The sequence below is a fragment of the Dunckerocampus dactyliophorus genome, chromosome 13 (assembly GCF_027744805.1).
Source record: "Dunckerocampus dactyliophorus isolate RoL2022-P2 chromosome 13, RoL_Ddac_1.1, whole genome shotgun sequence".
NCBI classification, from domain to species: Eukaryota; Metazoa; Chordata; class Actinopteri; order Syngnathiformes; family Syngnathidae; genus Dunckerocampus; species Dunckerocampus dactyliophorus.
The window spans coordinates 12,430,005-12,457,078 of NC_072831.1; the positions used below are offsets into that span (position 1 = coordinate 12,430,005).

At 38.5% G+C, this 27,074-nt stretch overlaps 1 protein-coding gene and 1 long non-coding RNA gene across 4 annotated transcripts in view; one reads left to right on the top strand and one right to left on the bottom strand.

Annotated features, from left to right (window-relative positions):
- The window catches only part of LOC129192702 (KATNB1-like protein 1), a 45,162-nt gene extending 24,021 nt beyond the window's left edge, over nt 1-21,141 (bottom strand). For all 3 annotated transcript variants that reach the window (XM_054796990.1, XM_054796986.1, XM_054796988.1), the window contains exon 1: nt 20,934-21,141. The gene's annotated coding sequence lies outside the window, so the exon portion shown is untranslated. The remainder of the gene's footprint in view (nt 1-20,933) is intronic.
- Nucleotides 1-27,074, top strand: part of LOC129192703 (uncharacterized) — a 65,528-nt gene that overhangs the window by 15,668 nt on the left and 22,786 nt on the right. The window lies entirely within an intron of this gene.

Below are 27,074 nucleotides of genomic sequence, written 5' to 3' on the forward strand. Positions count from 1 at the left end.
TTTTAAATAAAGTGAATTATTCTCCCTTTTTTGTTATCCTCTCAATGAGCAACTGGTATTAACAAAAAAATGTGAAGGAGCACACCAACACATTGGATTTAATATTTTAACATAAAAAAGTACTTCTTGCAAAATAACAATAACAATACAAAATCAAAGTCAAACTTTAATATGAAGTCTGTAAAAAAAACCTACACAAACAATAGATACATAGATCGATGAAGATACTTTATTAATCTCCAAGAGAATATACACATTGTGAGGTAAAGTTCTCCAAAAAAGAGGCAGGTTTTGCCTTTGAGTTGAAGCCTTAAAATGTGCGTTGTGGAAAATCTTCATCCTTGCCAAAAAGTCACTTTCTTTCGTTACTAAAACACAGCTGGACCAAAGGCTAAAACACACAGAAAAATATATGTTTTGAGAAATCCCATTTTCGTGTAGACATGGTATAAGACACTGACGTGACCACACAGCTTCCCCACATCAGTGAACCTCATCAGTACCAGCTAATTTGTAATGACACATCTAGAACCATTTCACTTTTCCCAAGCTTACTGCTTAGTATACCCACGACCACATATGAGATTAAGATGCAGATGCTTATGTCTTCACAAAAATATCCATGAAGGCTCCCTATTAGACCCCTAAGAATTCACTGCAGTTAAACCTTGTGGCTCACCAGCATTATCTCATTTCAAGAGTCTCTAATAGCTCTAATTCAACAACAAACTCTATTAGAAAACAGGAGCAGATTGCTGTGATACATTTGTGATCGCAGTATTAAACTGTGGAGACCAGGGACATGTGTTATGAATTCAAGGCGGTCACATGCTGGGATTTGGGGATATTTTATCATTTCAGAGGTTCCACAACCAAAGCGTCAAAATTAACCAGCCTTAGACCACCAAGACAAACAGCTAAATATAGACAGTTGTGGCAAAGTACAACAATTTTCTGGGAGGTCTCCTGGTTTGAAAAAACAATGAAAGCGACATCCAAGAACCCTAGGAGATCATTCTCAGAAGACAGTCGGACATCATAAATCATATTTATTTGTACTATTAGTGTAGCACAAAAAGCACTGCATATTAAATTGATGTTTATGCTGTATGTGTGTAACAGTGTTTCCCATACATTCATGCAAATGGGAAAATTTGGACTGGCACAAATAGATTTGGCACTATCCTTATATCTCATACGTACTACTGGGTGGGGGAAATATTCGATTCTTAGGTGCATCGCGATGCGAACATTGCTGATTATTAATTGATTCATTAATGTCAATAATCTATGCTGACGGAACAAAAAAATGTAACAAAAAGACGGAAGTGCCATCCGGACAGTTTATGGTGGTGCACCTAATTATAATGACCGCCACACACGGGAGGCGACAAACAACTGCGATTGGCAAAAACTCATCGCCAACGTGTAGCAAACGCTGCACACGGGTGGCTACGAGCGGCTGTGACCAGCTACACTGGTGAGTGACGCGTTCCCATCCAGAGTGAATTGTATGAGTCTCCCACTGTTTTTATTGGCTGTCAGATGTAGAGGGAATTTGGGGGTGTCAAAGTAGTTCAGAGGAGGAAAAGTGGCCGGTGTTGATCGAGTATTCTAGCTAGTACTGGATCTTGCTGGTATTGAAGATAAACTTACATAAATGTCAGTTTAAATGAATGTAAACTTACCCACTATGTTTATTTCGGCGGCAACGAGTTCCCATGCCGCTGCTTTTTTCTTTATGTCTCTATATTCTTTTTTTTAGAAATGTCAAATAGCTCTGGGAAATTAATCTGTTTCATGTTATTTTAATTGTGGATCATTACAAATATGCTTTGTTTTAGTAGTACACAGTGAGTAAAAAGAAATTACATATAGAAAAAAATTGATTTAAAAAAAATGCATCGAGATGCATTGATAATCGTTTTATCATCGCTTCGCAGGCCTCTGAATCGTAATTGCATCGAATCGTGAGGTTGCCAGAGATTCCCACCCCTAGTACGTACTGCATAAATAAACATTCATATGCATGTGCATTCTTGCCATTCAGAAGCCTGACCACAGTTGGCTCTGTTCATTCATATAGTGAGACATTAGACGTACAATGATGTGCACATTATCTTTAAAATCAGGGCACACTTACATGGAGCCCAAGAAACATGATGAATGTTGTTTTTTATTAACCGCTCATGCTTGTTAGAAAGGCGCACACACGCACATCTACCGCTGCATGAAATTAAACACCCATTAGTCAATGACTTCATGTTCTGTTAGGCAAGTTTTAAAAACATGACATCATGTCACACATTTACGATGACACAAACCAAACATCTCAGTTTTACCGTACACATACAAACACTGAGTTTTTGAAAATCTTCACTCTGGCTTGAGTTTCCTAAAAGTTCAGTTTTCAAGGACAAAAAACTACGTTCGCTTGTGGATGAGAGGCCAAAACACATCAAAAATATATTTAATATATTAAATATTTGTATTTGTGCAGACATGGCCTCAAAGAGCTGATGTGACAGAGCCGATTAGGCAAATTAGACAATGGCGTCATAGCACTGTATAATGTAGGATTGATTTGTATCATGGAATGGCTCATTTTTTGCTCCCGTCATTAAATACAATGCATGATTATTTCATGGAAATGTTTCCAGCGCGAACCCCAGAACAGGCAGTCTAACAAGCATGAGTGGCAGTGCCTTTGTAGTCACCCATCCTGATTACTAGTGCAGCAATCTATCAAAAAGACATTAGCTTAACTACTCTTGGACCCAGCAAAAAAAATACTATTGAGGCACATTCTCTTCCAATTTAACAGTTCAATTAAATTGCCTCTCATTTTGAGACCCTCTTTCTCAGGTTAAAGTCTTCAATCAAGATGATACAAGAATCCCGGGATGCCTGGCTAGCTTCTTTAAAAAAAACGTAGAGAAACAAAGCCTAGGACTCCTATTAATGTGCAAGGAAGTGGTAGCTTGTGCTGGGGGCAGAGATTCAACTCATTAACATTGCGTCTCAACAATAATCGAGCCTTCAGAGTTGTGAATGTGAGTATGCTAACAATTTGGCCGGCAGCACTTGGGAATGTCATTTGGTTGAAGAAGTCCAGGTCAGCTGCTTCCTCTCTTACACAGTTCACACAGTGGATCCCTGCATATGACTCGTTATTGTGGGTTTCTGATACTAATGTGTGTGAAAAAATTACTTTGAAATGAGTACAAATGGTAGCCAGCATCCCCGAGCAGGTTGTGGTGGACTTTAGAGGTCCCACTGTACTTCTTCTTAGTTACTGATCAAGAAACAGGGGCCCAACACGCAATGAACTCCAAAACATAAACTCAGGGCTGGTTAAGACAAAATACAGAGCTGTTGTCTGTCACAGGCTGGCACTGCTCACCAAAACCAAAATCCAGCATGCTGCTCACAACAATGCCAGGCTCATTTGGCTGTCCCATGTCCTGAATTGTGTGCATGCCCGGCAGCTTGTCCATATCTCTGGGTGTTGTCTTCTAACTCTTGGTTTCAGTTCTTACTGAGTCTTTTCCTTGTTCCTTGTTGATGACACGTATCGTATTATCCAGACCACAAGTCGCACTTTATGATAGTTTAGATAGTCAGGTGTGACTTATCACAATATATACACTATATAATTTAACATGGGCTGCCTTTAAGTTTAAGTGGGGTGGTGGTTGGTTTTTTGGCAACACCTAGTGGCCTCAATAATTCATTTAGTTGAGCTTGTGATGCAGTTAGGCACACAAATTGAATGATACAGAGCATACCGGATGCTTTTTGTTACAGAATACTTACTAATACGCTTCTGCTGTGGAAACTGTAGGTAATGTGCACCTATAAATATATGATACCTGTGTGGATTGAGAAATGTCATATTTTAGACAGCAGTTGTGTTTAATTAGGACAATAATTATGTCTCGCTTGGAGATTGTCGCTCATGTGTCAGCCACTGACTAACTAAATACAAACATGTTATTGTCAGTCATTTGTCTATACAAAAAGGAAGTTTTGGTGTTAAAATATGGCTGTTTGATACATTTCTACACACCAGATGTGTCTAGGCGTCATGCTATGTATAAAAAATGTCTTCTTTGAGAGACATTTATTAGAGAGGATAGTTTTTATTGTATTTACATACTTAAAAATTGACTTATTTCAGCTGCTGTAGCTTTAGTTTGTCTGCTTGTTGTGACTTTAATGCTGTCGATCTGATAATTTCTCGATCATAAATGCCGGAAAATGCGACTTATAGTCCAGTGTGACTTATAGGGTTTTTTTCTCTCTTCATGACACATTTTTTGACTGATGCGATTTATACTCTGGAAAAATAGTCCGGAAAAAACAGTACCTATGTAATTTCTGCCATCACTGTATGGATTGTTGCATAATGTTATATAAGAGTTTTAACAAGAAAACTCAATTAAAATACTGACATTAGGATTTTGTACTCGGAACACTCAACCCTTGCAGTTTTGTTTCCAACCTTCCAGGCACGTGCAGAGGCCTCACTTTGCACTCCTCACATCAGGGGAACAAATAGAGGGGTGGAAACCACAAGTCCTTTGAGCATTTTAAACACATGCCTGCTGCAACTATTCAATATGACATTTGCCCAGTAGAAAGCAATACCATACCTAATGGAAATTGTTAAACCCCGTAAGAGTGTTTTGACAAGGGCATAACCTAACTGTCGATATTAGACAATATTTCAACACCCAAGTTCCCGTGGGGACCTGATGCAGGATAATTTCTATAGCAACCTCAGAGCTCTGATGCTACTGGTACTAATACTGTGCGGCATCTTTCAGCACTCTGCAATGTCAAACAAAGCTGCTTTTTCTAAAGGAAATAGGGATTTTTCAAACAACGGATACCTTGTCTATTTGGACATGACATGAAAGGTATTGGCTGCAAAGCAGAACAACTGATCAGGAACTTAGGTTTTTTTTTACTTGGGTGTGAAGTGGAAAAAAATGAAGGGTAACACTGAATGCCATCTGTGTCCTCAAAGCCACATTTCAGGCCGTAACGGTAATTATCTCACGGGGATGGAATCCAGTGTTGTTTTTGAAAGAGTGATCATACCCTACTGACAGTGTTGGTTTTCAGTGTTTATGGAGCGCTTTAAAGGTCCAAATGAATGGGCAATTTTAGTTCTCCATTGCACCTTGAGAGAAAAAAAACAAGAAAAAACCCCACTATCCTCTTTAGCGACCTGTTAAATTTGGACTGACTGATGCACCCGCTACTAAAACACAGATGTCTCAAATCACAGACAAGAACATATTTAAATAATCTGTCCAGGAATAACAGTCGGTTTTCTCGTTAGAAGACACGTCCTTGGCCTTGTGACATGCAGACATTCGCTTCAGACAGACAGGTACTGTATGTCCCCAAGTCTGGATTCAGCATTGTTTAGACGTTTATGGGGATTTGTAGAAACTAGATTTATTGACTTTCCAATGATGGGATCAAATGTATCCAAAGAACATGACTTTAGGTAGATAATAGTATGTTCAATTCTCTGTTCACTATGAAAGAACACACTAAAACGCTCACAGCATGGCTTCAACAGCAGATATCAGCCAGTCCATTTTGGATAAATGCTATGATGCTTTGCACAGAAAACAACAAGTTGCCTGTTCAGGCACCACCAAGTTCAACAACTAACTCTCAAATGCGCAGTTGTTCAAATAACGTCTTGCTTTTTCATTTTGTTAAAAAATATACTTTTCTGGAGTTTTCTGCTATGCCCAAAGTCTCTTCTCTCACGTTACAAAATAAAGGTTAATACAGTTTAGCAAGTATTTTCTTTTCTTCTTATTCTTTTTTTAGTATTTTCTTCTTTATTTTGCTCAGGGTGATGCGATGGTTGAATGGAAAGCACACGATAGCTAATGAAAACAGTCACAGAGGAAACGACTATACTAAAAAGATGGTTTGATGAAAATAGATTATCCTTGAACCTAAGTAAAATAAAAATAATGCTATTTGGTAATAGCAGAAAGGATACAAACGCGCAAATACAAATCGACGGTGTGAATATTGAAAGGGTGAATGAATTAATACATTTCTGGGGATCATAATAGATGAAAACATGAACTGGAAATCTCATATTAAAAATATACAACATAAGGTGGCGAAAAATACCTCAATATTGAATGAAGCAAAATTTGTCCTTGATCAAAAATCACTCCATGCTCTTTACTGTTCTTTGATATTACCATATCTAACTAAATGTGAAGCATTTGTTGTAAAAGCCAACAGAGTAGCCATTTACATTTTTTTGATCATCAAAAAGTCCAGGGAAGAAAATCAAGTGTTATAATTTTCATGTAGGCGTAGCACTCTTAGTACATCAGCAGTGGCGGAGCCAGAAATTTTTCATTAGGGTGGCCAAGGTGAGACCATTTAACTCACATAGGGGTGGCAATGGCCAGTGTGCCACGGCCACCCCTGGCCACCACGTAGCTCCGCCACTGTGCAGCATCACGCTGTATTGGTTTCTACATCACACTACAAATTGCATGTCCGCAGTAATTCCGGTCCAAAATTAACATATTTTGCAGATTTTAATGAAATTTCATCTGCAGATAGATATTAAAGTGAATTTATATCCTACATACCCTTTATCTTCTCTTGAAGCTCTGATCCATGAGTTTGAAAGGCTTAGACTTAACATTCAAAGCCGTCGTATGAGTATAGGTGGTCTAACACTCAGTGTAAATCTGATGCGAAATTGAAGAGGAAAAGTAATCTACCTAACAAACATCTATACGAATGAAAATACACCCAGTATCATGTGAAAAAGCAACATTTTCACAGACGTCCCCACGGACTCTCCTAATCGAGCGCGCACACGCAGCGTCAGATTTTACCGTCGGTTATTTCCAGGAATTGTTACATTCCTACTGAGGATAGGCGGCATCTCTAGAAAATGGAAGGATGGAAGGAGCAAGCTAGTTTGCTACTAGTCACCCACGTTTGTTTACACGTTTGGGAAGCGGTTTAATGAGGTCATATTGCGCGACGGGAAATATGGGAGCCTATTTCTGCAGAGCTGCTGGAAATGTGAATTTCTCTTTGAGAGTAATAAAGTATCTATCTATGTATGTATAGCGTGGAACTAACACCACAAGTAGCTGCCTTTCAAGCAGCTCTGTTTGTTTATTCAAGCACATTTTTACGTGCCATGAGAGCGACGTCCGGCATTGGTGTGATTCCCCGTTTACCCATTAATATCGAGGCAGCTCCGCCATCAAGGGGCCATCAAGCAAGTGGAGATTGAAGCCTTTGGTACCTTCCATTATCATGGAAAACGTGAATTCACTACCGAGCAAGATCGACAAGCTGGCAAGAACATTAAGACCTCCAAATTTTTGCCTCACAGAATGGCTAAGAGCTAGCGTCCCAGGGGCTAACGTGATGTCTAACTGTGGTGTCATCCTGGCCATGTGAACATTAAAATGTACATCTATACAGCATTTTTTAAATATTGCTTTTCATTATTGGAAAAAAATCTGATACCGATGTATACCGCCATCCCATTTTTACGCGATATTTGATATTTTATGCCGATATTATAGGACAACCCTACTCACTGCTCTTCATTCTTGTGAGTTCATTGTCAGTACTCAGCTAATTGTCAGCATTCACGTAACTCTTTTTCAGTTATGTCTTTAACATAACACAACACAAACAAGACTCAGTGTTTGTTCCATGTACAATAAATTTTGACCATCCATTGAAATCTTTGCATGGCAAAGAATGGGTTTATGTGTGGCCACCAGCTGCCGAAGAAGCTTGTTTAAACAGACCCACACTGAAAGACTTAATGACCGTGTTGACAGCAGTCATATGAGATGTCTATTGAGGCTGCAGTGCTGTGGCTGTGAGGAGGCTGTAGTTGCACTCAAAGAGGAGGGGGATGTTGTGGTCATCGTCTCTGTATGTAAGCACCAGAGAAATGAGGAGTACAGGATTCCTTTAAATATGACTTTGGTATTCCCACCAAACCAACATAACATAGAATATTTTGTAATGCGGCAGCCCGCTGTTTGTTTTTGCCAGCTAGAACGCGTCTTACCATTTGTTCCGATGCCCTCTCAATTCAACACAAGTTCATAGATGTTAAAGCAGTGCTGTTGTGTTTTCATTAGGTAGACGGAGTTGTGCATATTTTGAATACATTGTGCCGATTAATCCCCCCAAACCCAACATGCTACGTCCACGTGCTTTACACGTGCAGAGCAGAAGAAGATGAGCACGTGTGCACTGGAGAAAACAGTAGTGGAAAATAAGTTGGATCTGCAAAGACGCAAACATTGAACATTTTGTTCAAGCTACCTCGGAAAAAAAAACAACAAATCAGTCAATTTCACAAAAACCTACAAATCATTGCAGTCAGTCATTCATCATTTTTTGACCCAGAAGTCTGAGGCATCATTTGTCAAGTTAAAATCACAAAAGTGTTAAATGTAAGAGGCAAATCAGTAGATCAATATGATTTACGCCCCTTGTAATTCTCGTTACCTGCATGCTTTTATTTATTTATATTCTTTGGTGTTTGAATTTAAAATGTATGATATTCTTTAAATGCAGCCTCGTGTTTGTCCTACCAAACGGCATCCTCTGTACTTCCAAAAGTAAATTTTAGCTTTTATATACTGTCAGAGCACATAAAAAGTCATCTAAGGATACCTTCCCTTGGCTTTACATTTTATTAAACAAGCTAAATAGTCTTATTTGATCTCATTTAGACAGTCACATGTCATTCCTGTCTCTATTCATCGTATACACGGAACATCGAAACACACGGACTACCTGTACTGCATGACATGCGAGCTTGTTGTGGATTTTGACAGGGTTATTTCGGAGACTGGATTTATGACGATGAATATATGCAACTGGCAAGCATGTGTTTGTCTTGGTGTTTGTCAGAAATGTCCATGCTACAACTCCAACTGCTGGCCACACCAAAGCTGTAAACATAGGGGACACACTGCAGCCCCTGCCCACATTCATTTCATTTATGTAACGATTAAGTAATTTCAAAACGGTAATAATGGTATGAAAAAAAGTAACAAAATTCGAAACAAATAAATCTGTTAATAAATAACATGTATAAAAAGTCTACAAATTGATCTATTACATTTAAAATGTGAGTTTTTTTTTGTCTAGAGAGACCTAGCTAACGGATAAAGCTAAGTAGCCCAAATGTTTTTTTTTTTTAATTATTATTCTTAGTTATAAGATGCTTTCAAATGAATTAATAACTATGCAGTTGTGATCATGGGTGTTTGCTTTTACTGCTTTAGTGCCACTTCACACATTGTTATTGTCACTTTTAATCCTCAAATGCACTTATTAGAAGCCTTGTACAATGACAAAAATGTCATGACTGGAATCCTTCACTTTCAAGTCCCTAAGAGAACTGAAGAATAAATACGATTGGACATAGAGACACTGGTTTCTGTCTGCAGTGTGACTGCCACTGAGAGTCTGATTACAAAAATCTGTTTTACTTTATCTTAAAGGTCACTCCCCGTTTGTCACAGCCGCAGCACTCCTACAAATGCAATCAAACAAGACATTTTGTAATATGCCTTCTGTTTTCAATTGTCAGCATGTGCTTACTGTGAAGAACCAAACAGGTAGATTTCCCAGCAAGAAGAGCGTTATTTCTTACGGAGTGAGAAGACCTCAGACACCATTACGCAGTCATGCTGAAACATGTAACAAATCTTATAATATGTTGGAGGGTTCCCCAAGTCTAAAAATAGTTGTGTGGGAAATAAACAGTGTCAGCAACTCATTTTTTTCACCTAAACAGACCTTTCACATCCCCTCAGTGGCTAATCTTAGCTTTATCTGTCCCAGCCAGTAACTAGGATGGGGTCAACGACGGGTTTAACATTGAGGTGAGATGTTGCCCTTGTGGTTGGTTTTGAACTTCCTGTGTATTCACTGTATGGTCGCATTATCTCTCCTTTCGAGGTGCGCAAATGAGCATAGACCTTCCAAAATGACTTTAAAACATGCAAGACTCATGCCAGGGCAGTAGATGACAATGTCACACATGCCGCAACTTACTTTAAATACTCTTCGTTGAAATTGATTTTTATAGAGCGCCTTTTTCTTATCCGACCTGAAGCCATGTACTCCTGCACACTTAAAAAACACATAACTTGAAATATTGAACACAATTAATTCATATTAATTTCATAGAAAGTCACATTTTGGATAATGTTTCACATGAGCACAAATAAATAGATAAGTAATCATCCAACATATCTTTGACAAATATTGAACATAGTTAATTGGTTAATTAATTTTAAAGGTCTAAATGTGTATTTTGCATGATAACATTTTGATAAAGTTTCACATGAGCACTAATAAATACATAAGTCATCATCCGACATGTCTTTTATTCCAGTCTGATGTTGGCGTTCTTCCGTTTGAATGGCTTGAATTTGAACATCACTTTTTTTGTCCACTGACGATGGCTATGGTTTAAATCTGCATAATAATTGATTACCAATTTGAAGGGGAAAGTTTAACAATCACGATAAAGCAGTATCTGAAGTACAAAAATACATATAATCAACGGTAAAGCCCCACCCACAGTGACAGGTTTTCACCGGTGCACTGTGCGGGGATTGAAACACCAATATAAAAAAAATCTTTGCGATTACACACTGTTATGCAAAAAATAATCATCAAGCGTACTTATTTGTTCATATGATGCACACACAGCAAGAACAACATTGTGCGCTGTCTCCTTCCTGCTTTCTGCTCCGTTCTCCATTGCCCCGTGAGGCGTTCAGGCACACTCGTAATTGAGAGTGTTGGGCGCTAATTGTTTTTAATTTTTATTCACGTACCCTCTGTTACAGTTGGCGTACGCCTGGGGGTTCGCACACCCCACTTTGGGAACTAGGGCTTTAAAGTATGTATGGACAAAAAATTGCCTTCCCTCGCCACTTTGCAGTTCGAATTTCGCGGCTTCATTTTATCACCATAAATCATGTTGTTTCGTGGTTGAATACGGCTTAGCCAAAAAAACATGCATATTTAAGCAAAGGTTATGTATTTTTGCATTTTATTTTAGCATTTTAAAGCATAAGAATGGCTAAATGAACTCAAATACAAATATAGGCATTCAAAAGACGCATTCAAAAATGTTGACGTAGTAGTATTCTATACTGGTCACTAGGTGCCAGTATTGTTACTGTAATGCTCAGTGAAACACACAAACACCAGACTTGATCGCCAGAACAACATGCTTTTATTTTTTATTTTTTTCCCCTGTCCTGTCCAGCCTTCAAGACAGATAGAATTGTAGATCTAAATAAATAACTAAATATATGAAATAATACTAGCTATAATAGCAAATCCAACATTGAACAAAAAAAAACTTTCAGCAACTTTTCAATTTAATGATATAAATAATAAAGATAATACTTCGAAAAACAAAACAAATCTAGATTTTTAGTTTTCTTTTTCAGATTTATTTTCCTCTTCATTATGTTTCTCTTCCTTATCCACCTTGTTTGCCCAAGTATATTTTGCTATAGAGCTGATGTTTCACAGCTGTTTTTTTGTTGCTTAACAAAATTAAATGAACCAAAATGAAAAACCATGAAAACCAGGACATTTGTCACTTAATAATAATAATAACAGGACAGAATGTAAAAACAGGACATGTCTTGGGAAAACAGGACATTTAGTCACCCTCTCTACTCTATCAGCTAATCTAGAAGGGAGGAAATGACCAATATCTGGCATTACTGTTCTACCCTGGCCAACATCTGCTCTATAATGAGTGCTAATCTAGTGTACCCGCCATTATCATCTTGAACAGGGGTCGGCAACCTTTATGAGCAAAAGAGCCATTTTGCCCCCGCTTCCACTAAAGAAAAATAGTCTGGAACCACAAAACATAACACAGCCTCCAAACTTTTAAATGTTTTAATCATTTTAAATTTTGCCTGTTACAACGGCAGAATACAACAAACAAGTGCAGTGTGCATGTGCAACAGATGGGTAAAACCTCACCACTCGATGCCTTCAGAACTGTGTTTGCACAGCTTTTACCTCACTGGCAAACACTGCTCAACTTGAACCTCAATCAGTGGACGTTGTCGCCGGTTCGAGTCCGGTGTGTGCAGGGCTGGACTGCTGTGATGTTACACGTGCAAGCTTACTTTAAAAGAAAATATTACTTTTCAGAAATGATGAGTGCTTTATTTGAAAATGTCTTTCAACGATGTTTGTTGTTTGCCAATTTCTCACCATCAAGCATACAGGTCCTTCTCCTCACTATGACAGCATTTCATTCACATTCACAATTTCTGCGAGATTCAGCGTTTAACAGTAGATTCCGTTCTTATTGGCTTATCACATAAAAATGCGAAAATCATAGGGACTTACGTGTCTCACCGATTGCAGGCAGGCAACACACCAGCTCCCCCTCCTTCCTCGCGCTCGCCCAATCACCTTTCTGAACTCCAGGATGCCACGATGCATTCATGGTCATAGTTAGAAAAAAAGGGAGCCACAACAAGGAGTCTAAAGAGCTGCGCGGCTTCCGAGCCACAGGTTGCTTTCCTTGTGCAACTTTGAGGTTGCAAAAAGCCACCAGCAAACAACCTTTTTTGATGATGCGTGCACATGTTATTTTGTCCTTAATGAGTTTCATTTATCAACACAGCTTCTGTCAAGTGCACAGATGTGAAACTTAAATTTCAACCATTTCCACGGCAATGGCACACTGAAACAGCAGTCACAGGAGGTGTGAGTCATCCTTTTGTGCTGCCAGACTCGAAGCATCTTATCTGCATCACCGCACATTTCCACAGTCCTCCCGATGGTCAGCCATGGGATGGAGCATGTTCACTGTGGATAAAACGTCTAACACGTGAGAGTAGGTCTTCTAGAGTGATTTGCAGTGTCCTTTTGCTGTATGTCGTCTCCTAATCAGTCGTGAACCATGAGTGCTCTTACATCAACTCTAAATCATACAACACTGTCAGCTCCAGTGAGACTCAGCTGTTGCTCTTGGAGAGTAAAGAACTGGCTCTTTCATAAGATGGCAAAAAAGACTCCTTCTAATTGGTCCAACAATAACAACAAAAAAAGATAAGCTATATTGATCTGAAGCATCACACACTGCTGGGTGTTAAAGAGGACCAGATGATGGGCCGAAGGTGTTTTTAGCCACTAGGTTTCCAATAGTCATATTTTCTAATATGATGACGACAGAAGAGCGAAGCAGCAGATGTTGAAGCTTGCTGCATTGAGCCATTTTGTTACTCAATTTAGTTTAGGCACTAATTAACAGTGACTTCATTGCAAATACCTTTTTTTTTTTTTTTTTTACCATCCTGACTCATCCTTTGGACCGGCCACTGCAGAATATTGCAATGGGCTGTGTGATGATCTCCTGAATGGGAAAGACCTCAAGTGAGACAAAGCTTGAACAAAATGACCTCAGAATTTCTGTCAAGACTTCATAAAAGCTTTTCCTGTTACACTCCTGGTGGACTTGAAACCATTTATTTCACTTTCTCGTGGGCTTTGTAAATAATAGAGTGTGAAACTACTAAAAAAAGCCAATACACTGAAGAAAGAACAAAAGCTAGTTGGGGCCACGGAAGTTTACAATGGACATATGTAAGTAATACATGGTGCAACTCCATCTAGTTAGGCTACATACAAGGAAAACTACAGTACAGTCGTCCCCTGTTTATCGTGGTTAATTAGTTCCAGGCCTGACCGCAATAAGTGAATTTCCTTGAAGTAGGATTCAATATTCCATCCATCCATTTTCTATGCCACTTATCCCAGCTAAATTACGGGCGAGAGGCGGGGTTCACCCTGGACTGGTTGCCAGCCAATCACAGGGCAAGGATTCAATATTAATAAATGGAATACTTTTGTACTTAGAGAATAGAAAACCTGTTTATGACTTCCTAAATATGATTTTTACCATTATTTGAGCCCTGTAGATTTGAAATAACGCCCCGATAGTCATCTTTACACTCCTATTGTTCTTTGTTTACACCACATTGCGCAGGCTATGGGATCACTGCAGGGACACAAGAGATGGCCGCCACCAGCATAGCAAGCTCCAGAGCTAACTAGTTTGCCTCTCCAATTTACTTATTCTAAACTTAAGAAAGTGTTTCAAATGGACTGGAGAAGAAGGACAAATTACACTTCACATACAGCGTCCAGTCGTGGTGCGACATTATGCATATGCTTAACTGGGAGTATTATTTGGTCCGCTGACAATAATGCAAGTGTGAACCCAAACCAGGCTGCACCACCAAGTATCTTTTCAAAATGTTTGGTCTGGACTCCTGTACTACAACTATGAATGCACCCTTATATCTGTGACTTGCAAATGTAAATGTTCCCAGTGAATCCCATTAGACTTTATTTATCAAGAGATTAAAAACTAAAATTTATGCTGCACAGAGATGTAATCGCATTCTCCAGAAGTCATAACACATCCGCTTTTTTGAATAGTCCTTGTTTTGTTTTGAGAAATGAGGCCAGATGAAGCGCAGACTAACTTTAGTATAATACTAGTTTGAAGCATAAAAGAGGATGGAGAGAGATCCACCTCTATCCAAGAATTCAGGCGCTATTTTCCACTGAGCCATGTGGATAAACATCAAGCGGAATGGGCTGTCTCAGAGTAAAGTGACAGTGGGCAGCTCCAACTCTCGTCTGCACTACCACGCCTGCACGGTCCAAACAGAAGGGACAGGAGATTCCACTGGAACTCCACAAATAAGCTGCACGCGGCAGGAGCAGCTCCTTTAGAAGGAAACATGGAAGGAAGACGAGATGGACCAAGACAGAGAGCTGCCTGTCTTTTAGGCCAGTGGAATGGGAAAAATAAACACAGCGGGTTTTGACATTCAATAATGGAATCCACTTATGTGTGATTCACGGCCTTGACAAAAACGAAGACTCCCTTTTGTTTTCATTAAACATTTCTTTATCGCCAGTAAATTAAAACTATGAAAGTATTTGCTCTGCATTCTAATTATGAGGCCAAAACAAAGTTGACCAGATGACAAAGTACAGCTGCCTTGACAATTTTTCCTTTTTGAGTTTGTTGAGTTTATTTACTGCAGCAGTTGATATAACGAATGAATTAACTCATTGATCAGCAACGTGAATTTGTGCAAAGAAAAACATGTAATAATTCCAACACTTCATAATAATATTAACACTTGTATGTATTACTTATACATACTGTATACACAGTACATATATGTAATATTGCACACCTATTAAGAACAAAAACAAATTGTAGCAAAAAGTCAACACAGCTCGAGTTCACTTGGTTCTAACAACTCATGAACATAGTCACTAGTTTTTTTTTTTTAAACATGTTTGATTGAGCTTACTAATGAGGGAGCAATATTTTCAACTATCTAGAAATTTTAATAGTCTCAGAAATTATGTGTGAATGCAGAGATACTGTCACCAAATTTATGGCAGCTCAATGGAGCAAAATATGTGAATTGCAATGTTCTTGCTTAGAATTGGGATTGCGATTCTCTGGGACAATTTTTTTTACACGTGTGCACAGGCAGCATGTTCAGGTCCAAGTGATTATGTTTTAGAGAAATCACACTGTTTTTTGTTATTTTTATTATTACTATTAGACTCCTTATTGTCTTGTTCTGCTTGAAAGAAACTTCCATTGGTCTTTCAGCCATTCTTCATTGGATGTTTCGGAAGGCTATTTAACGGGGGACGTTTTATAATGGAAATAGAAGGAACGAGACTACTGGAATTAATTTGGCATTTAATTGCTATAATATGGAGCAGTTAAAAATAAAATAAAATAAAAATTTGTTTTTCTGGGCACCCCCCGGCCCCCATCGAGGAGCCCTAGGCTGTGGGCCTCTGAAAACCTGACTGTTGGGTTTGTAAAGTCATGTTACTTCTAAACTAAACAAAGTTGATGCTCATCGACCCGTTTGTCCTCCTTTTCTCCAAATGAAAATCAATCACAGAATTGCTAAAAAAAAAAACTAATCACTAAGCAGAATCGAAAATGGAATCAGAGTTGTAAAAATCACATCAATTCCCATCCGTAGTCAATGTCAACCATTCAGTTTTCACAGCAAAAATAAAATATAATATTGCGTAAAAAAAAATACATTATAACTGATAGTGTATGTGGTTTACTCGGCAGACCTTCAGCTCCCACTCAGTGTATGGTTAGCTGTCTCTATATGTGCCCTGTGATTGTCATGGAACAAAAAGCACTCTATAAATCCCATTATTGCAGGGTTCTTTGTTGAGTGCATCCATAAAAGGGCAAAGGGGAAGTGATGTTGTCACTTTGTAAAGACCGGGCAGCTGGTCCTATGCGGGATCCTGGGTGATATTGTGCATGATGGAGACCAGCTGCTGACTCAGTGACTCATTTCTACCTCAGCGGGGAGAAGCAGAGAGTGAGAGAGGGAAATCAGCTCTCACCCAGCAGACAAAGAGCAGACGAGGCCGAGTCCAGTGCCAACTTCACAATTACGAAACAATCTTAATTCTATTTGTAGCTTTCTTTTGCTGTGCTAGCGCTCTTAGTAGGCGTGTAATGGTACACAAAATTCACTGTTCGGGACGTACATCAGTGTGTTTTTTTTCCCCTGTACAACTATTAACTATCTTGTGCTTTATTAAGTAATGCAAATAACACGTATATAAAATAAAAAAAAATTTAAAATCCTGCTGCTATTTTAAAAAAGTACACTTCACTCGCTAACTGTGCTACAAAAACAGTCTGTTAGTATCATTCATAATGTCGCTTACAGAGAACATACAAACTCTTTATTCCTAAAATCACAGTTATTAAAATTTTGTGATCTGGTAAACTTTCAAACAGCTAAAATTATGCGTAAAGCAAACAATAACCCGCCACCCAAAAACATAGTACAATTCTTCTCAACAAGAGAGGAGAAATATGGCTTACTTAAATACTTTTATGCGAGAACAACACTAAAAACCTTCAGCATATCAGTATGTGGAATCAAATTATGGAGCAAAGAATTCAAACAATGCACTAAAATGAGCGATTTCAAGAAACAAACAGTTGATGTTTACAAAGCACAAGGAAGAAGAGTCCTGAACCACTGAGTACATACAAAGCTATGTCTTACCACTCTTGCACCTCCTACTAACTCTTCATTTCTTTGTGAATACATTGTTTGTACTCACTCATCATCCAACTATGTTTCTGACAGTTATTAACCTTTTCATCAGTTATTATTATTATTATTTATCATGACTGTTATGTAACTTTATTTACATTGAGTATGTATTTCAAATTGGCAAAGAGTACATTTGTAGTACAGGAAGTGAACAAATGTCGTGTAATTGATGCAGTTGGTAGTTGGTAGTTGATGCTGTATGGATATAAACGACAGAGCGCCGCGGCCATTTTGTTTACGTGTGTGTTCCACAGCAGAAGAAGATGTGAGCGTACACAAGAATGCACAGGTTACAGTGCGCAGGGAAAAATATAACACACTGTTTTTTGAGGTCGGATTTTTTTGAGGAGGCATTTTTGTTATGCAAATGTATTAATCTTTTGAATGCATACTGTTTTGAGAAGCCAAGCTCTTTACTTAAATGGCCCCAGCAACTTAGCGGAACTACGTTCCTCGTCACAGATCTCTGACCAGAACCCGACTCACAGGACCAATTGGGGGGGGGGTAAGTCACTGTTATTGCACTACACTCCTGGTGGGGATGTCGTATAACTTCATGTCAAAAAATCAGAACTATTCTTTTAATGTGCACATCACATTATTTATAAATGGAGCATTGATTATGAGCTTTATAGGCGGAATAAGTATTGTTTTTATACCTTTAGAACGCACAGAAAAGAGAAAGACATGTTTTATGTCCCACATAAGGATTGTGGATAATGGGCAAAATTCCAAAAAACGTGCAGTTTTCCTTTAAGACTCACTGCTGACTCACTGCTCCAAGTAGTTACTGTAAAGCTGCTGTATGTCATGGAGGGGGGCTGTCAGGGTGCTCGCATTAGAACGTACCACCCGCCCTCTTCAAAAACCACGCCTGACATAACACACGCACCCACATTAGTTGTGTTTATTGTCAACTAATGATTGTGATTTGGCTAAGTTTAGCTACTAATGTTAGCCACCATCTAATGTATAGGCTATCATAACAACAGCATGACTGCAAATTGTTGATCGCCTCTCTGACGGACATTTACATGAATATCAGCCAGCCATGAGTGACCAGTCATCTTAATCGGTTAACTCGTAATTAGACACCTTAGCATGGACGACAAGTTATCTGTAGACAGGTTTAAATCACAACATCAATGTCTTCCTTGCTTGTATTGATTGTCCCGATGCGGTGGCGTGGGCAATACCATGATGCATTTGACCACCATTTGATTTAAATTGCACAGCCTTGCATCCTTCATTTGAAAAAATTCCGATGGTGTTGTCCCCCGCTGACCTTGAACAGTCAGTCTGCACATTTTCTAACAGCCACGACTCCTGAAACTCCCTCCGCCTTGCCTCAACAAGTCTGGTCTGAATCATTTACAGTTAGTCCAAAATTCATCTGCTAGAATTCTAACCAGACCCATTCGTAGGTCAAACATTACCTTTGCCCCCACTTACCTAAACAGGCAATTACAAAACCTGCAAAATATCCTCAAGACCTTCCCTGACCTTGGCCCTTGATTTTGATCCCTTGATTGAATTTGTTATTTTGCACTAAAAATAATTTAGGGGGCGTCCCTCCAAATAAAATTCTGCTTAGGGCCCCAATTTGTTGACGGAACAGTATCAGGGTTATGCATCGTAGTTATTGGTGGTTAGGGACCTTTCTCAAGAACATGTGAGCAAGCTATGAGATGCAAACCAGCACTGGATGACAATAACCACAGCTAATTATGCTTACAAAAGTACATAACCTAATATCATAGCAGTGAACATAGTAAGCATACACATCCCTGCCCATATAAGTCTTATGTTGGTTGAGAGACTGACCTTAGGCCCAGGTTGAATTGTAACACACTAACCATGGCAAAACATTTAATTTACCAAAATGTACGCATAACTCTAAACTCAGAGGTCACTATGTCCTTGGCCTGAAGGATGATGGGGTGTTCTATCTGCTTTCCACACTGCAAGCCCACGCATATGATCATAGGTAGACTCCTCCACAATTTTATTTAAAAAATAAAACAAACATCTACACACAGTGCCTTTACATTTATGGGCAGCGTTGCTTTAATGAAGTACAGCATTACTGAAGACCTAAAATCTTTCCGCAGCATTTCCATGTCCCAGATGTTTAGTCTTACTACTACGAGGTGACAAGTCACAGCCGAATGTCTGGTCGATGACTGGTGTGTGTGACTCTGCATGGAAGTTTGTGAAGATGATTCCAAATGGTAACAGTCCACAGTTGATGGTCTCTCCAGTCTGTATGTCCACCATAAATAAAGCAAGTCTGTGATTACAGACGTGTCAGTTCTGATTTACTGCTTCCCGCTTCTAAGGAAAGACACTCAGAGTTCATCATCATTAGATATAAGGCCAATACAACTGCAGCTCAGTAGCCACCTCAGGCAATACGACTAAGACTACGTACGGTATGTCCTCATGTACAATGGCATATTTCAAAAACAACATTTTACCCCACTCCAAAGTCTCAAGAATGTCTGACCACATCAGCCAACTGAACCCCAAAGAAATTAATTCCTTAAAAAGCAGTGTAATTATTCCTGAATGTCAAACTTGAATATTCTACCAAACAATAACCTTAATAATGCGGTGGTGCTATTGTCCTCCATGCAATGTATTTTTTTTTTACAGAACAATAAGTATTCATACTTTCAGTTATAGTTCATTTTTATCGATTCAATTTTCAATTTCTGGATCTAAATTTCCACAAGTGGTCAATGACTTAACTAGAAAGTTACTGTATGTTCAAATATACATTTTTTCATCATAACAGACAATTTTGAGGACATAATCTGGCATAGCTTGCAACGCAGTCTACAGCATTGAAATAAACTCTAATTTACAGTGGAACCTCTGTTAGAGTAGGCCTCGGTTAGCATATTTTTCAGTTTATATACAAACTGTATTCAAAAATTTGACCTTGGTTTGCATACATTTCCGAGTTTGAGTACAATATGGCACTAACCAAGGTGCCACTGTATTAAGACTAATACAAATAATTTTGGACATGGAAATTTAGTGAAAATGTAAAAAATAATGAAATGACAAAGATTTTTTCCATTTTCTTGTGTCATTTCTAGCTAAATGATACCCTTTCCCACACAAAAGAAATTCACTTTCATACAATCTAAATTCATCCAGCATGCAATTAAAGTATGTAATGACAAAATTTTAGCATTACAATTTGCATTTGAGGGCGACAATAATATTGACTTACATGAGAAGATAAAGTCTGACACATGAATGTCATACAAAGGAAACAAGGCCAAAAAGATGCAGTTCTGATATGCTGAAAATAAAAATATGTTGAATGGTTAAAATACATTTAAAACATTTTAGATTAAGTGTTCATGCTCAGTTTAACACACAAAAGGTTGAAGGTTTTTGTATTATTGCATTTCGGATTTTGTAGTGAAAAAAAAAAATCGTCAATGCTGTAGTGGAAAGAACCTTTGAGATAAACCAAAATGCAACATTGTAGTCTCACTGATAAAATGTGCACACAACCTGATGTAACCATTCCTGCTGACACCTCCTTTAAACATGTGCCAGGACACAGCGGCAGAAGGGACAAACAGCACACAGATGCACACATGCCCGTTTTGATAAAAGAAAGCTGAAAAGTGGGAGTCATTTTTTCCATGTACATACCACCAGTGCGTGGGAGGGTGTCTTCTGAAGATTATGAGAAGTTCTGTGATGACACTGGAGCTTTGCCCTTATATGGCAGCACCTCTCCTCATATTCCGTCCTGCTGACGGGGATAGCCACTGTGAAAGTCCAAAAAAGAGCAGACTTTCAATTACGTAACACAGTTGGCAGTGACGCAGTGTGTATGCTAAAAGCTTAAACACTGAGCCCCGCAAGATTTGTCAATGGAGGTGGCTGGAATGTCTGGTATGGCTGGTGGTACCACGACCGTATGGGCCAGAACAATCTGTTGTTTGTTAATCCTGCAGAGGACAAACAAGGCCTTTATTGTTGTGCAAAGAGAATCATTGCAGTTTTGCAGCCAAATTATGCAAATACACATACTGTATGAATGACCCAACAGATTGGCTGCAAGGAAAAAAACATATTCAGCCAATTCTGTGTGCTAAAAATCATCGACACTAAATAAAACCCCACTAACAACGTGCTTTTGTCGTCAGAGGGAAAGTATTGTAGCCTTGAAGTGCAAATCAAAACTGGAAAACTGTTGCAGATGACATTTTGTAGTCGTTATGAAACACGATTACTGATCGACAGTGTGGAAAAAGTAAAAGATTGTACCCCATAGAGTGCTTAAACTATTATTACGTCAATTCATCGAAATAAACCGAAGCATCCTTTAAAATTGACTGGTTGTTCGTCTGACAAATATTCCTGTACTAAATTAGAACTGCAACTACCTGTCTCATCTTGTGGAACAAATTATTCAAAGTGAAAGGCTTCTTGCACAGAGTTTAACTGAGTGATGAAAATTGAAATCAGTAACTTGAAAATAGGAAACCTTTATAGGTGTACCAGCTTTGCGGGGAATCCAGTCATAGGAAAATATACAGTAGATAGACCAGATTAATAAATAGTCGATTACACACAATGCACAAAATTTGCAAGAAACAATGTAGACAGGATGCACATTAAGACATTTCCTTTCGTTTTGATGATGACGGAGGAGTCCATACAGGGTCAGGATCCAGTGGAAGCATGTGATTCCCATCTGAGCAATCAAACATTCAGTGACCCTTTTTGCCCTTTGGCCATTGTCATCTTCTTTCTCCACTTTTTTTTCCATTCGTCTGTCACCTGTCTGTAAATATACATAAATATCCATAATGGATTATGTGGAATTGAAACCAGAAATCATTCCGCAAAGAGACAGAGTCAATAATCAGCAGACTGGCTTCTCAAAACAAGTAAAAATCAGGCTTTTCCACCCAGCCCCCAGAGGCCCTTTAAATCTCGATCATCTGATGATGCTTTTACTGTAATAGACATGAGTCAGAGATTCAAGAAGAATGTCTGTTTTTCATTATGTATATTTTGTATCCCACTCATCAAGCACCTCATTGTCAAAAACCCCTTGGGACAACCACATTTTTACCAACAGTGTTTTTTGACAATTTACGATTTCTGACAATTACACAAATGTTGATTCCAACAATGAGGGTTTCACTCATTAGTGACAGTAAGAAGACAAATTACTTTACTTAACCACTTCTCACCTTCACTTTCCTCAGCAAGGCACTTGTCATCTTGAGCTGTGTTCGAGCTCGTTATCATGTTGGGAAAAAAGGGAAAAATTTCACAGTACATGCTGGAATTTATGTTTTCCTTATGAATTGCTGCTCCCCAGTGCCAGCAGCACTCATGGAGCCTCAGACCATGACGCTTGACCATGTTGACTGTAGGCAAAACAATTATCTTGATGCTCACTAATGTTGCCAGTTATTTAGACAATAATGGCTGCGTTGAGTATTTATAGTAAATTAATAGTGCTACACATGCTGTACACTGATGACTGACTACACAACAGTGACGTGCATTTGGTACCTGGGCCTTTAGTGAGGACTTAAGCAGCCAGAATCTTTTTTGGCAGACACTGTGAGGGCCCGTATAATTTTTTAAACACAGCAGAGTTTCGAACCATGGTTCCCATTGTTAAAGGCCTCCTTACCCACTACGCTGTGCTGATGCCTACAGTTGAGGGAACTCCAACAAAGTAACTTCTGGGTTTGCACAATACCAATACTGTATCAATAATAAAGTAAGTCCCCATATATTTGAATACATAGTCACTGGTGCGCCTGACTTACATTAATGCTAGTAACTTTATTGTTAAAATTATACAGTACATCAAAGATGCAACATTTACAAACGTATCTTGTTGCTGCACAGATGTTGCATTTCAGAGCTGAAAGCATAAAAAAAAAAGTTGAGTAATTTTATTGGCTAGCTCAGTCTTTGGGAATTTGCCCAGGGAAGTGCAAATGTTTAACCAAGTGTTTATCGTTTGTTTCACTTTCTAAGCCCTCAAAACTCGGTGTGTAATCCTGTTGGAGTAATAACAGGATTGACATCATTGCATGGTTACAATAAAGACACAAAAGAGTTTTGAGCTTCATTTGTATGGCTGACAAAGTGTTTACACATAAATCACGCTGATTAAAGTACTCAACAACACTTTTCTCTACTCTGTATGTTGTAACTCACTGTGGACTTTTAAACATCTTTGTTAATTCATTCATTCCAAGTTAGCACTTCCAAAGCATGGATGCTGCACATTCAAGTCAGCAGCTGTGGCTATTCTTGTTGGCAGGAAGAATCGTGGCCACGAACAGTGTGACGTTTGACCCTGAGCTGGTGATGAATGGATGAGGAGTGCCGTAATTCATTTTCGCTCTGGTGGGTCCGTGAACTCGGAAGATTTGGGAGCTTATGCTCGTCTGCTTGATACTACGCTTAGAAAGATTAGGGTGATTGATTAGGAATATTCCAATGAAATGAAGCAGAAGGGGTACTGCCTATGAATCACACACTGAATTTCTAACTTTGGAAAGTCAGACAGTTGACTCAAGCCCAACTAATCGGTCTGGGGATATTCTGTATATAGTAGGCACTGCTAAAGTTGTCTTATTTCAAACTTAACAAATGTGGAATCACACAAGAATACTGTGTTTATGTGTAGTTTCACTCCATTCATAGTTGCGGTTCTCCGCAGCATTCCCGTCACTGTTACCGTTCATACTAAGAACAGACACCCAAATAATTCTTCCACTGGTCCAGATGACTATCCTTTCAGACTTTCCAAAAAAGGGGTATTCAGACAATTCAGACAATGCCTTGTATTTAATTGTAGGAAACACACTAATCTGTTACTAATGAAAAACTGGATGGATTGCAACATTTAGTTCCAGCTCATATTCAAAACACCGCAGCACAGATTAATAGGAATAAGATCTTACTGATGATAGCGCCTTAAAATGTGCAATTAGGGAAAAATGAACCCTCGTGTTGTCATACCCTTTTACGGTAAACGAGTGTTCGGCATACTTACTGTCTAAAAGCCAATATTCTATTTTTGATCAAATAAAACAAATCATTTAAACTTACTTATTGGTAAATACATAGTAATAATAATAATAATAATAATACACTTTATGTAGAAGCGCTTTTGTAAAAACTCAAAGGCATAAAGCAAGCAAATGAGTAAAACAAAAGCAGTACAATAACTATATACTATTATATTTTATATATATACAGTATATGTATATGTTTGCCAAGCTGATTGACTGGCAGACATTTATATAAACACAAAAAAGTAATAAATAGTTATCATTCACAAACTTACAAGTAGAAAAGCAATCCTCCTTAAACTACTGCATAACTATTAAATAAGAATAGTTAGAAAATAGTTTGACTTGCCCATTAAAGAGAATCGTGAACCCTCCAGTTAAGATGTAATTGAATAATATGTACAAAAATGATGTATACACATGTCGATAGCCAAACAACCTCTTAATGCTGAAATCTCTATATAAAGGCAATTTTTAAAATAACCATATTGACCAAAGTGCTGTACAAACGGGCTAACTGGCTAGAAATAATAAAGTAGTTAATAATAATATTATGGTTAAAAATACAATCTGCCAACAAATGGCTAGTCTTCATTTTCCAGCAACACATAAACCTAAAATAAATATATACTGCTAAAAAAAAAACAAAATGGAACACTAAAATAACACATCCTAGATCTAATGAATGAAATCTTCTTTGTCCTTTACATAGTTGAATGTGCTGACAACAAAATCACACGACAATTGATTTATTTATTATTTATTATTTGTATTTATTTATTTATCGGGGGTGTCTTGCTGCCCACCTGTTGTCTATTCCATTTGCACAACAGCATGTGAAATTGATTGTCAATGTGTGTTGCTTCCAAAGTGGACAGTTTGATTTCACAGAAGTGTGATTGAATTGTTACATTGTGTTCTTTAAGTGTTCCCTTTATTTTTTGAGTAGTGTGTATCAGCAACTTTGGCTCCATTATTTCATATTTTGTTAAGTCTTTGCATCATTTTTTTCCCGACTTTGTGAACTTGACATTTTTCGCAAGAAGCGAGAGGGTGTAAACATGTGGCAACCAGGAAGTGTTCCGAAGCCAAGACGGTCCCATTTCACATCCCTGCAGCTGCGGCTGGAGGACTATCATAAGGACCCAGCCTTCGTCAACCGCATACGCTGGGTCCTTGAAGAATGCAGACCCTGAAATGGGACACAGAGTTACGGTTGTTGGTTTCATGTTGTGCAATGGTAGACGCGCCTCTTAACACTGTTACACACATTTTTAATAAAAAAAAAAAACAACCAAACATTCATGATTTTTCCTGTGCCCCATGTGAGCAAACGCAGATTTTAAAGATAATGTACATATCATTGTACATCTAATATCTCACTATTCTGATGAACAGATGTATTATAAGGAACGACTGAGTCAGCTGTGGTTGATTTTCCAGACTTCTGATTGGCCAAATTGCACAACAGCCAGTTCATGTGTTTTTATGTTTTTATGCTGGTGCCGCGTGGGGGAATGGTGGTTCGTGTGGACATAGCTTTAGCGTGTTAGCTTCCTGTTGAGCGAATGCACCTGAAACTCATCGATAGATACAGTAGATCCGAAATCGTCAGAGAAGGCGAGTCTGACAGATGGAAATACAGTGGAACCTCGGTTAGCGTCTGCCCCACTTAGCATGTTTTTCGGTACGGTAATGTAAAAAATGTATGCCAAAATTTTTGCCTCGATTTGCGTCCATTCTCCGGTTATCATACAATATGCTGCGCGTCGTGTTGCATTATTAATACACTGCATGAGTCCAACTGTCCAACAAAACCTCCTAGTTAGCATCCTATTAGCTCGCCACTACATGGTAACAGGAACCGGAAGTCAGCTTCGTCGCCCGTCTATGATGTCATCAGCGTTTGACTCTCAATGTTAAACACAAAACACATTCTTCTAGTTTTACATGTATAAAACAATTCTAAATGCATATAAATGACAAACGAAAGGGATGACTGAACATTTAAGATCATTTTTACCTTGTAAAAATGTATCTTCGGAAACATGACTGTTTCCGAAGATACTATGTGACAGCGAGAGCAACATGGACAACACCTTCCTGTTTGTCATAAGTTATTTCTTGAATTTATTAGTGTTTCTCACCTTCTCTACCAGATGCTGGCACTTTGGAACTTTTTTTGGCTCCTGAGGTGAGAAACACAAATGAATTCAAGAAGTTACTCAACAGGAAGGTGGTGTCTGTCAAAGAATGTCTGTCTCTCACTTTCAAATCGTGTCTTTGGGAACTGTCACTTCAAGGATCACGTCTATGTCTAATATTCATTTATCCCTTTCATTCATCAGTTACATTATTTGTAATTTGTTCGCCGTGTCAAACTCTAATGATAAAACTATAAAAACACGTTTAGTGTTAACATTGTTGGCTTTCTGGAATTGATTAACTGGATTTACATTACTCTTATGGGAAAAATTGATAAGGTTAGCAGGTCAGACCTCCTGGAACAGATTAATGACGGTAATGTTATATATGATGTAATATACCACAATACATTGTAATATACTACAAGCTGACCAATCACAGCCTTAACAGTCAGCGTTGCTGACCTTTATTTTTATTTTTTTGGAGGTTCACGCCATGTCACGTCACAAAGACTGAACAAGCAAACTGAAACCGGTGAAAGGCAGCAAAATGCGTACCTGAGAGCAGCAAATTTAAGGGTCAAGTGCAT